The sequence below is a fragment of the Mustela nivalis genome (genome assembly GCF_964662115.1).
Source record: "Mustela nivalis genome assembly, chromosome: 9".
NCBI classification, from domain to species: domain Eukaryota; kingdom Metazoa; phylum Chordata; class Mammalia; order Carnivora; family Mustelidae; genus Mustela; species Mustela nivalis.
This window is the reverse complement of record NC_139028.1, coordinates 91,395,809-91,409,095: the sequence shown is the minus strand read 5'-3', so window position 1 is coordinate 91,409,095 and position 13,287 is coordinate 91,395,809. Positions and strand designations below refer to the sequence as shown.

Below are 13,287 nucleotides of genomic sequence, written 5' to 3'. Positions count from 1 at the left end.
AAAGTGGAGAGGCAGAACTGAGTTCAAATCACAACTCTGCAATTTATGAAGCTGTGGACCACCCTAGGTAGGTTGCTTAACACATTGAATCTCAAATTCCCTCTTTGTAGGGAGGCACCTGGGTGGCTCAGTGGGTTAAGCCTCTGCCTTTGGCTCAGGTCATGATCTCAGGGTCCTGGGATCAAGCCCCACGTCATCAGGCTCTCTGCTCAGCAGGGAGCCTGCTTCCCACTTTATCTGTCTGCCTTTCTGCCTACTTGTAATCCCTCTGTCAAATAAATAATAAATAAAATCTTTTTTTTTTTTTTTAAATTCCCTCTTTGTAAAATGTAGTATTACCACTAAATATGGTTGTTGTAAGGGGAAGGGGTAATTATGAAAAGTTCTAGCACAGTGGCTGCTACTACACACTCTATAAAATATTGTTATTATTATATGAACCCTGTTTATTTTCACATGTTCATTCCGCATATAAGAAAGAACATCTATTAGTATGAAACTGTGACAGAAGACTTTTTTTATATTCTGCAAGTGATAAAAAAAATTAAAACCTGATTTTGGTTTTTGCTTATTTAAAGCCAACAATTTAAAAAACCAGAAACATCCTTGTGATGACACGAATGTGAAGAAAAAAGCATTTTCAAATACACTAAAGTAATATGTTTCTGGAAGGAAATTTGGCAGCACCCATCAGCAAAATGTACATACCCTTTGACCCAACAAATCTAGAAATGTCATGGAAATATACCAAACAAGTGTCCAAGGACATACAAGCCAAGGACATACAAGAAGGTTTCCTGTGGCATTATCAGAAAACAAACAAAATGCACATCATAGAGGACTGCTTAAAGTATAAAATATATTATAAAAAAAATTATAGCACAGAACCTCAACATTAAGGGGGAAATTGCTCCTGCTCTGCCTTCTTGATTACTGAATTTTTTTTGACAGTGAGCATCCACTACTTTTATAACCAAAATTTAATTTAATGCACTGGTTTTTAGATAAATGTATTTAACATTTTTTGTAATTCAGCATTTTCCTCACTAAAGAAACATTTGTTCTTTGTAATGTCGAAGCTTAACACATATTAGATCTCTCTCCTAAGTAATACAATCTTACCACACCAACTGATGCCTAAATTATTCACTGGTCACCAAACTGGCACTCTTCTGTAGTAGCAGGCACTGTTAATAACATCCACCATAATGCGTTCCATTCATAGGAAAATGCTGAAAACTCAGAAACAAACAGGCACATACATTCGAGGTGTGTGACATCACAACTGTTATCATGACATCCCACTAGAGCACATTCATGAGATAATATGCACCTTTAAAACAAAGCCCTATAGCAGAAGGAAAAAAAACCTGATAACCTTTGAAATTAAAGGCTTTTATTCAACATAATTTTTTTTAATCAAAAAAATAGAACGACCACATATCAAAGCATCCCAATTTTGGATACAGAGCCAAAAGAATTAAAAGCAGGGTCTTGAAGAGATACTTGTACACTATGTTGATAGCAGCCCTATTCACAACAACTAAGAGGTAGAAGCAACCCAAATGTCCAGTGCTAAAGAATGGATAAATGAAATATGGAATATACAGTGAAATTTTTCAGCCTTAGAAAGGGAGGAAATCCTCACACATTCTACAACATCGCTGAACCTTGAAGACAGTACACTAAGTGAAATATGCTAGTCACCAAAGGAGAAGTACTATATGATTCTCCTCCTATGAAATATTTAAAGAAGTCAAATTCATAGAAACAAGAAGTAGAATGGCGGTGACCAGGGGCTGGGGGGAGGGGGGAAAAGGGGAGATGTTTAATGGGTACAGATTCTCAAATGTACAAAATGAAAAAGTTCTAGAGATCTGTTTTCCAACAATGTGAACATCCTTAATACTAATGAACTGTATGCTTAAAAATGTTTAAGATGGGGCACCTGGGTGGCTTAGTCGGTTAAGCAGCTGCATTCGGCTCAGGTCATGATCCCAGGGTCCTGAGATCGAGTCCCACATCTGGCTCCCTGCTTAGCAAAAAGCCTGCTGTTTCTTCCTCTCTCTCTGCCTGCCACTCTGCCTATTTGTGCTATCTCCCTGTCAAATAAATGAATAAAATCTTTAATAAAAATGTTTAAGATGATAGATATTATACTATGCTTTTTCACAATGAAAAAAATGAAAAAAAAATTCTATGTTAAAAAGTAATTTTGGCCACCAAAATGATAGCTCAAAATGATAGTAAGTTTACAAATTAGTCCAATTTGTTTTTCTAATAGAGAGAGCAGTATGGACAAATGTTTTCAGAATGAAATATGTAAAGAAAGGGGTTAGTAAATATAAAAATGCTCTAATAACATGTAGCAATTTTTAGAAAGATAATATTCCTTTCTAAATATTAACAAATATTAACATATCTAAAATTGTAATTTGGAATTTCAAAACAAAGTGTAAAAGGATGTTTTTCTTGATTCCCATTAATAATCAAGATTTCCAGAGCGCCTAGGTGGCTCAGTCATTAAGCATCTGCTTTCAGCTCAGATCATGATCCCAGGGTCCTGGGATTGAGCCCTGCATCTGGCTCTCTACTTGGCGGGAAGACTGCTTCTCCCTCTCCCACTCCCCCTGCTTGTGTTCCCTCTCTCACTGTGTCTCTGTCAAATAAGTAAATAAAATCTTAAAAAAAAAATCAAGATTTCCATTTTTCACCTATAAGAAATAAAAGACTGACTAAAACTAAGTAAAAAACAGGACACCTGGGTGGCTCAGCTGGTTGAGCATCTAGCTCTTGACTTCGGCTCAGGTGATGATCTCAGGGTCCTGGCATCAAGCCCCACATCAGGCTCCACACTGAGCACGGAGGTTGCTTAAGATTCTCTCTCCTTTCTACCTCTCCCCAACTCTCTCAAAATAAACAACAACCCACAATGCTCCCCCCTCCCACCATTTGCTTTAAAAAAAAGGAGGGGGGCGCCTGGGTGGCTCAGTGGGTTAAGCCACTGCCTTCCACTCAGGTCATGATCTCAGGGTCCTGGGATCGAGGCCCGCATTGGGCTCTCTGCTCAGCAGGGAGCCTGCTTCCCTCTCTCTCTCTCTGCCTGCCTCTCACTGTCTACTTGTGATCTCTCTCTGTCAAATAAATAAATAAAATCTTTAAAAAAAAAAAAAACCCACAATGCTCTTATCACATAAAAATCAATAATTCCCTAATATCACCTGACATTCAAATTTTCTCTATTGCCTTATAACTGTCTCCTTACAGTTAATCTGTTCAATTAGCATCTAAATGAGTTCGCTCATAAAAACTCTTAACAGTTTCAGAGAATAATCTACAGAAACTTTATATTGGAAAAAAAAAAAAAGACCCCAGGTATAGAATCAAACAAAAGCAAACTGCAAAACAGAAGGTAATCTGTGTGCTTATTTTTATATTTAAATGTTCATCTTTTTTTTTTTAAGATTTTATTTATTCATTTGTTGGCAGAGGTGGGGGGGAGAGAGCACAAGGCAGAGGGAGCAGCAGGCATAGGAAGAAGCAGGCTCCCCACTGAGCAAGGAGCCCAATGACGGACTGGATCCCAGGACCCTGGGATCATGACCTGAGCTGAAGGCAGATGCTTAACTGACTGAGCCACCCTGGTGTCACTTTAATGATTAACTTAATAAACAGTAACAAAAAGTAGTCATTTTTAGAAGATAAATACTAACCATGATTTGGGGGAATTCTAAAACAAATCAACCTGAAATAATTCAACTATAAAAACAAAATGTGATTTAGCTTAAAGAAAAATCAAAGGCTTTATTTCACTTCCTCTGATACAGGTAGTTAGTCATGTCTAAAATACCAGTAATGGAGAGTTTTCCAGGTTCCTTTGTCTTTCTTGTTTGTTTTCATTTGGTTTTAACGTGAAGTTTTAACACACGGTGTTAAATATATATTCAGATATCGATATCCATAGAAGTCAGGTGCATGTCTAAATTCGCACACAGTTTTAAGTCAACAAGTATCAACCATAACAAACCATCTTCCCTCAGGAGGGGAAATATTCTAGTAAAAAGCAAAATCACCACCATAATACCAATCTATCCATTTCTTTACACTGTCACCATGGCTTCTTTGTGGATTAAGTTACTGCCTCTTTTCTAATGGTTTTCCTGTTCCTACTCTCATTCTGGTCCTCTTTCCCCTCCAAATAGCAGCCAGAATGATTAAAACATAAACCATAACAGCTATCCTCCAACCTCAAATCACACCTCTACTTTATCCATTCCACTATGCCTAAGTCTAACTGTCAGGCTTTCAGATTCTTTATCAAACTCTTTCCAATCTCAGAGCCTTCACATAGGCTCCTTCTTTGCCCAAGGCTCTCATTCCACCCATTCTGGTTGATGGTCTCCCTTCAGGCCCCAGTTTAATATATCATGTCCTTAGAGATCTTCCCCTATCCACCCAATATAAAGTCCCTACAACTGATCAGGTACTTCAAAAAATTAGATCCACACCTCACACAAATTATAAGAATAAACTTAAAATATATTACAGATCTAAATACTTAAAATGTAATTCACTAAGTACTACAAGAAAACAAAGTGAATACCTCTTTGAACTCAGCAATGGAAATGCTAACTATGACTTAAAATCCAGAGGCAATGAAAGAGAAGACTGATAAAACTGACCACACACAGAGGGTGCCTGGGTGGTTCAGTCAGGTTAGCATCCAATTTCAGCTCAGATTATGATCTCAAGGTTATAAGATTGAACCCAGCATGGCTTTGTACTGGGATGGAGTCTGCTTAAGATTCTCTCTCCCCCTCTCCTTCTGCCACTTTACCCTCCCCCACAACTTCTCTCTCTCAAAACAAAACAAACACACACACACACACACACACACACACACACTTTTCACAAGGCAAATAAAACCACAAAAAAAGTCAAAATGAAAAAATATTCAACCTATATGACAAATAAAGGACTAACACTCCATATACATGAGATCTCTAAAACTGATGGACAAAAGACCAATCTCTTAATAGAAAAATGGGCAAAAGACAGGGACAGGCAATTCACATTTATACAAATAATTTTCTTTTTATTCATTTTAGACAGCATGCAATGCAAGCAGGGGGATGGGCAGAGGGAGAGAAAGGAGGGAAGCAGACTCTCCACTTAGTAGGGGGTCAAACGCAGGGCTCAATCTCAGGACCCTGTGATCATCACTTGAGCTGAAATCAAGGGCTGGATGCTTAACTGACTAAGCCACCCAGGCACCACTCATACACACAATTTTAAAATGACCCTTAAACATAAGATGTTTAACTTCATTCATAATGAGACATGTGAAATAAAACTACACAGTTTAACAATTTTGTTAATATGTCATTAAAGAATAACATATTCTCTCAGCAAGGCTATAGAGAAAGAGGCACTATCATATGTTGTTGGCAGGAATGCACACTGGTACAGTTCTGACTGAGAGAAATTTGGAAATATTTAATAAAACTATATATGCATTTACCTTTTGACTAAATAATCCCACTTCTGGAAAATTTACCCTGAAGATACAACTTGAATACAAAAATATATATGCACAAATATCCATATTATTAAAATTTAGAAGAAATATATATATATATATATATATATGCACAAAACTATTCTTCGTAATTGTAATTGGGAAACACTGTCAATAATTAGAAAAGTGGCTGAATAAACTACGGTAATCCACATAATGAAGCACTACTTAGCAATAAAATAGAATGAGAAAGATCTCTATGAAGTGATTTCCAGGAAACACTGTTAAGGGAAAACAGCCAAGTGCAAATAGGTATCTACAATGTGTTACCTTTCCTGTAAGAAGGGAAACTGAGACAATAAACATTAATCTGTTTCTATATCCCCCACCAAAAACACGGATACACATACACATATACATACACACTCACACACTCATACACACAAAAACTAATGATGATGGTTACTAAAAGGGGTTTGGATGAATGAGTTGGAAAGGATGGTGAGGAGGAAGTGACACTTCTGGTGGTTTTAGCATGTTTCTAAGTTTTAGAACCACATTAATGTATCAAATAGTCAAACAAGGACATGGATGGGCTCAAAATGAAATACAAAGAAATGAACTTAAATATATTTCAAATAAACAATATAATCACACTTGAAGGTGGAGGTATGGAGAAGAACCTAAGTAACTTAAAACACAGTATTCTGACTACATGCTCTAAGCCTCTGATTAAAGAATGAAGAACTATAAATAAATGTACTCTAGTTCGTAAATTAGCAGTGGTATGGGTACCAATTCTGAAACTACATTAAATGTATTTTAGAATTGAGCTAATAAGTAACATATGGAGGATAAAGAGAGCCAAGTTTCCTGGTATCATAAAAGGGATTATAAATAAAGGGAGGAGGACAGAATGAACTCTGAGGTGTCAGAATTGAACAGAGCAGTATGAATTCATGGTTTTAACATATAAACAGAGAGATACAGAATTACATTAACATACACACACACACACACACACATATACACGCACGCACGCATTTTCTACCTTTGCCACTCGAAGGGTCTAAAAGCAATAATACCTTAGTACTAATGAGCATATCTGGCACTAGCACCCATCTTGTTTTCTAAACACCATTCTCCAATAAAAGGAACCACAGTCCCTTAGAGCAACAGCCATTATCAGGATGGGGCAGGGAGGTACAAAGTCAGTCTGGAACATCTTGTGGTACCAGAAAGTAAGCACTCAAGGGAGGATGGAGCCATGGCAAAGGGACACAGGAGTGAGCTTAAAATGGCTCCTGCTGGACAGTTTAGAACAATTATTCAATAAAACAAATAATAACAAATAACATTATAACCCAATGAATATGAATCCATGAGTCCACATAGAAACAAAAAGACTAAGTAAAGGAAAATTCCTCTTTATAAAAGAATTCCTTTTACAGGAATGACAGAAAATCATTTCATAACCCCATAGTTGTAATTTAAGGCCATATTCACTGAGAGGCTAAAACTGGTTCGTGAAAATAAGATGAGAAAGAAGTATATTCTCAAAGTTCTTCTTCAAAAGATACTTAATTACAAAAAAAAAAAAAAAAAAACTTCTAGTGGAAAAATCTGCCAGTCACCATCTCAACCAAGTGACCAAAGTTAACCAGTAATGGGGAAAATGACATCATGTTCCTCCCAACATGTGAGAACACAACATCACTTTTGTGCAGTTATTCTAAAAATGCATAACCTGAAAACAGCAGACAATCTAAAATTTAGGAGCATTCTACAAAATAACTATCCAGTACTCTTTGAAAGTATCTGGGTTGAGGCACTTGGGTGGTTCAGTTAAGTGTCTGACTATCTCATCTCACATCTTGATCTCAGGGTTGTGAGTTCAAGCCCCACAGTGGGTTCCACAGTTGGGCGTGGAGCCTACTTAAAAAAAAAAGTGTCAGGTTATGAAAGGCAAAGAAAGAACCAAGACACTACTCCAGGTTAGAGGACACTAAAGGGATATATATGGTAAATGATACAATGTGTGATCTTCAACTAAATTCTGGGCAGGAAAAAGGTCATTGGTGAGGAAACTGGTAAAATCTGAATAAAGTCTGTAAATAAGGTACTGGTACTGAACTGATTTTAATTTCCTCAAAACAAATGGTATTTTGAGTAATTCAAACAGTTCTTCAAATCAATAATACTGAATTAATGTTAACTGATGAAGATTTTAATCATTGTACTGGAGTTACATAAGAGAATGTCCATATGTTAAGGAAATATACACAAGTATCTGGAGGCAAGGGGGCCTCACATCCGAAACTTTCTGTCAATCACTGCAAGAAAAAAGCATGTGTGTGTGTGTGTGTGTGTCTGTGTGTGTGCGTGCGCGCGAGCACACACGGCTAAAGAATGAGTGATAAAACTAAAATGTTTAAATTTGAAACATTTGGAAAATACTGGTGAAAGGTATACAGGAATTCTCTGTAGTATTTTTGCAACTTTTTTTGTATGTCTAAAATTATTTCAAAGCAAAAAGTCAAAAAGAAACAAAAAAAGTAGGTATCTTGTTGTTCTTTCTCCCTGTTCTTTTCATTCAAGAGTACTACTTTACCTTTTTGGTTGTCTACCCATTAGACTCAAAACACCATAATGGTAAGGTCTGCATTTATGCTCCTCAATGAACAACCAACACCCAGCACAATACTTTACATTTTATATACACTAAGTATCTTGAATGGAAGACTTAACTGTGGATCACTTTACAGTTTTCTATTCATGTATATTTCCACTGATAAAATTTTAAAAGATCTCCATCCAATGATGAAGGGATACATAAAATGTGGTGCATCTATACAATGGAATACTATGTAGCAACACAAAGAAATGAATTACTAGTAACATGCTACAATCGAACCTTGAAAACATTATGCTACATGAAGAAAAGTAAAAAAGGACCACATAGTGTATGGACACATTTATATAAACTGCTCAGAATATACAAAACTATAGAAATAGAAAGTAGATTTTTGGTTTAGAGAATGCGTTAGTGGGGAAAGATGGCTAGAGGGTAGGAAAAAGGGATTTCTGCTGGGGGTGAGGAAAATATTCTAAAATTGTGAAGATGATGCACAACCATGAATGTACTAAAAAAAAAACCACTGAACTGTACACTTCAAATGGGTAAAGTTCATGGTATGTGAAATATACCTTAATAAATTTATATTAAAAAAATTGTAAAAGCTTCACCAAAATTTTTATTTGAAAGCCATATATATGTATATGTATATCATTAACATTAATACAGTATTATATATATATGTATTATATATATATAATCTATGTCTTTACAGACTTGGGAAGCATCTATCAAAACTTTTCTTTCTCTTTTTTTAAGATTTTATTTATTTATTTGTCCGAGAGAGAAAGAAGAGAGGGAGAGCATGTGCACAAGCAAGGGGAACAGCAGGCAGAAGGAGAAGGAGGCTCCCCACGGAGCAAGGAGCCGGATGTGGGACTCAATCCCAGGACCCATGACCTGAGCAAAAGGCAGATGCTTAACCCAGTGAGCCACCAGACAGCACATTAAAACGTCTGTTAAAATGAGGGGCACCTAGGTGGTTCAATCGGTTAAGCATCCGACTCTTGATTTAGGCTCAGATCATGATCTCAGGGTGGTGGGTCTTGATTTAGGCTCAGATCATGATCTCAGGGTGGTGGGATCAAGCCCCACGGCAGATTCCACGCTCAGCAGGAGGTCTTGCTTGAGGTTCTCTCTCTCTTTCTCTCTGTCCCTCCCCACATCTGCACACATTCTAAAATAAATGAATTAAAATCTTTAAAAAAAAAAAAAAACTTCTGTTAGAACCCAGCTGACAGCATTTTGTCTAATAAGGATTTCCCCCAACATAACTATTTCATAATACAGAAAAGAAACTGTCAGCAATTTCAGCCAATGCTGAGCTCTTTTGGGTAAGGGTGGTTTAGACAGAGAGAACTTTAATACTAGTTGATCCTAACTCCTTCTCTACTCTCAAGGCTCATTCAAGGGTCACAGAAGCCTTTCCTGAACCCACAAATGAGGCTAAGTGCTCTCCTCTGGGTTCTCATAGCACCCTGCCTATACCTGTACCCGAGGACTTCTTAAGACAAACTATTTTTCTCCACCATTAAATGATGAAATCATGTCTTAATCATCTCTGTATCCCTAGCACAGTTCCAGCACACAAAAAGGACTCAACGAAAATTGAGTTAAATTTGCAGTATGAATTTGGACCTGTTCGACTTCTATAAGCCTCAGTTTTCTATTTATTCAATAGGAATTCTACCAATTGTCTTACCTCAAGGGGTGAGACAGGAGAAACAAAACAGGAAATATACATACAAAAGCACTCCAAAACAAACAAACAAAATATACTTTACATACACAGCCTTCTATTATTATAGAGTACCCTAAATAATGTATTGGTTATTCCTTCATGGGTCATTCTATGTATCTTAATTTTGAAACAGAAACTTTGTCTTTGGTATTGCTAGATCTAAAAAGGCATAAGGGGATGGGAAGAACCTAAACAAAAACTGATAAGCCTAAATTTATCATTACATACCATTCTGTCAACTATTACAGGCAAAACAGAAAGCATTTTTTACCTCTACAACAATTAATGGTAAATTACTCAGTAGGCTTGCAATATATATAACTGCTTTTCAGGTTATTTTACAGTCCACTTTCCTGTCCCTATGTTCTGAAATGACTCAAACCACAGGCTAGAATTCTACATTTAAAAGAAAAAGGAAAATATTCATGAACTGAATGTTGCCACCGCACCTCATAAACACAGCACCTTCTGCTGCTAAAACCTTTTATGCATTCAAGAGTCCTGCGTGTTCTTGACAGAAACCATACTCATGCAGCTGAATTTAGAACATGCTGACCTTGAGCAAATCAATGCCCTTAGTATGTACTTCTGGCTTATATCACTGCAAGAGGTAGACAGCCTCACCATCTATAGTAGTCAACAATTTCTGGCCACTGTCCCCTGTCTATTTTAAGATATCCCTACTACATTTCTGTGTAGCACAGTTCAAAGAAATAGAATAACACATGAACTGTATTTAAACACAGATCGTTTACCTTGGAACTTAAGGTACGTGTGTTCTTACCATGATTAGCTCAAAAATATTTAATTTGGTAAGTTTCCACTTCCTGCTTTTGTTTTTTAAAATACAACAGAGTTAAAAATCAAGTGTAAGACACTTTTGCTTACTGCCGAATCAAATTTTAAGCAACCTTAAGTCAAAAACTTAAGCCAAAGTTGGTGAACAAATCCTGAAAAAGATTAATGGTTACCAGCTATTTTCATGCAAAACTACACTAGACAGTATAACAGTACATAATTAAGGACTTTAAAACCTTTTCACCAGTCTTACACTTACTCTCTCCTAGCTCTTGAATCTAAATAACATAAAGTCCCTTTTAAATGTCTGTACCTGAGCAACGTCACCCAAAATGCTACTAACATGAGCCCTTGTTTACAAGTAACAATCTCATTTTTTTACTCTAAACACAGAACCTGTAAGTTAGCAACGGTATACCTTGTGAAATTCAGATAAATTATCAACTTGAAATTTATACAGAAAAACAAATTAGAAACTTACTAATTGTACTTAGCAACTATTCATAGCTTTTTTTTCATTCCTACCAGAGGCTAGTATTTGTGCAAAGACCTAATACTAGAAATCAACATCATAAAATATTTACCATTTCAAATTGCTTTAGAGGATTTCCTTTACTTTCTTGAAACATTTAATAAATGTTCTCAAGTATAAAAAATAAAGTTCTCTTGTTTTTGTTTGTTTTTTTCACTCTCATCCAAAAGATTTCAAATAAAGAAAAGGAGTCTAGGTATCACACAGAACTAAATCTGATATGCAGTATTAATGTAGGACCCAAATAAAACGAAGTCATTTACTAACAAGTGAACTAAATATAGAGCCCAAGCAGCTGGAGCCTGGGGGTTTATATAATATGCTAGCTGACAATTAAAAGCTCTTAAGACAGAATCCAAAGAGCACAAAGGGAAGGAAAAAAAACCATTTTTCTCATGCTGTTAAATAAATTTTTAAATAATTTTTCTGGAAAAAAATGAACAGAAACCTAATCCTGTATTCTATTATATTAAAAAAAAAAAAGTTATACAGAGGCTCAAACAAATGTAATAATATATTAAATAAGACTTACTGTCCTGATACAGCTTTTTTTTTTTTTTTTTTTTTTGAGAGAGCAAGAAAGAGAACTAGTGGTGAAAAGTAAGAAGGAGAGGGAGAGAAGCAGACTCCCTAGTGAGCAGGAAGCCCATTGCAGGGCTCAATCCCAGGACCATAACCTGAGCCAAAGGCCGATGATTAACTGAGCCACCCAGGTGCCCCTACCATCTTTTAAACCATTTAAAATGGAATAGTTTCTAGCACTCTAGTATTAAAAATCTGACAATCAGGAATATACTAAATAATAAATCAGGCTATGTTCCCAGTTTCTAATACATATTTTAATAAATTATCAGTAACTGACAGGAAGGTGGGGCTCCTAATGACTTACTACTGGCAAGGCATATATTTGGAGTTGGTTGTTGTAGTAGCTAATGTATCTCCCAAATCTTGTCCTAGATACTAAGGCACGTATTTGCCAGAAACTAATCTGGTTGAGAGGTACAGTACAAAGATAGATATAACACCAGAAAATAGGGGCACCTAGGTGGCTCAGCTGGTTGAGCATCCAACTCTTGATTTTGGTTCAGGGTCCTGGGATCAAGCCCAAATCTGACTCCGCACTGAGGACGGATCTGCTTGTCCCTCTCCCTCTGTCCCACTTCCCCACCACCACCACCACCATACCATGCTCGCTCTCACATGCGTGCTTTCTTTCTCTAAAAGTAAGTAAATAAATCTTCAAAAGAAAAAAAATAACTACCCCTTGCCAGGTTTAAATTTATAATCCTCATATTCTACCAATTCCCAACAATAAACTGCCATGTATCTGTCTATTCACTAACTTCTTAATGGCCAGTATTAGCAGCTCTTATTATCTGCCTACTCTGTTGGGGCTCTAGAGTTCACCAAGACCACAAATTCATTCTAGCTGAAATGAAAACAATTTCTCAAAATGATAAAACTATGAATCCAAAACCAGTTTACCTACTCAAGTAGGTATTTTGAATCTTGGTAATTATTAGCCCTTAAGCTACCTATTATATTCTAGGCTAGCATTATATTAATCACGACACTATTGCACTTTATCAATATTTATATGAAATTATTTTCTTCTTTAAATTCCAACACCCACATATAGATGAGAAGAGTATAATGAAACTTGTTATGGGAAAGTCTCCTGAACGTTCATGGCAGCCATGGAAGTACGCTTGAATCTTCTGAATCTTAAAACCACTAATCAGAATAACTTTTTAAATTCTCATATGTAACTTTCCTAAGTATTCAGTTACATCTGACTGTCTTTAATATACTAGTTCTCTTAAGTGCTGAAATGCCCAAAGATATATACAAAAATTACTATAAACCTTTCCCAGCATTTGAAGACTTCTATCTGATCATCACCAATCACCTACCATGACTTCAGGCCTCCTGTTAACAATAAAAATAACCAACCAAATGTCTTTGGCTTGGAATTGCAGTAGAGATTCCAATTCTGTTTGGGCAGATTTTACGCCTAAATTTTAAAAATCTTTTTAACACCTCAAACCTAAACTAATCTTATC

The 13,287-nt window shown here is 36.3% G+C and overlaps 1 protein-coding gene across 12 annotated transcripts in view; it reads right to left on the bottom strand.

The window, feature by feature from the left end:
• HIPK3 (homeodomain interacting protein kinase 3) overlaps positions 1 to 13,287 on the bottom strand; it is a 94,573-nt gene that overhangs the window by 48,740 nt on the left and 32,546 nt on the right. The gene's annotated exons all lie outside the window — the stretch shown is intronic.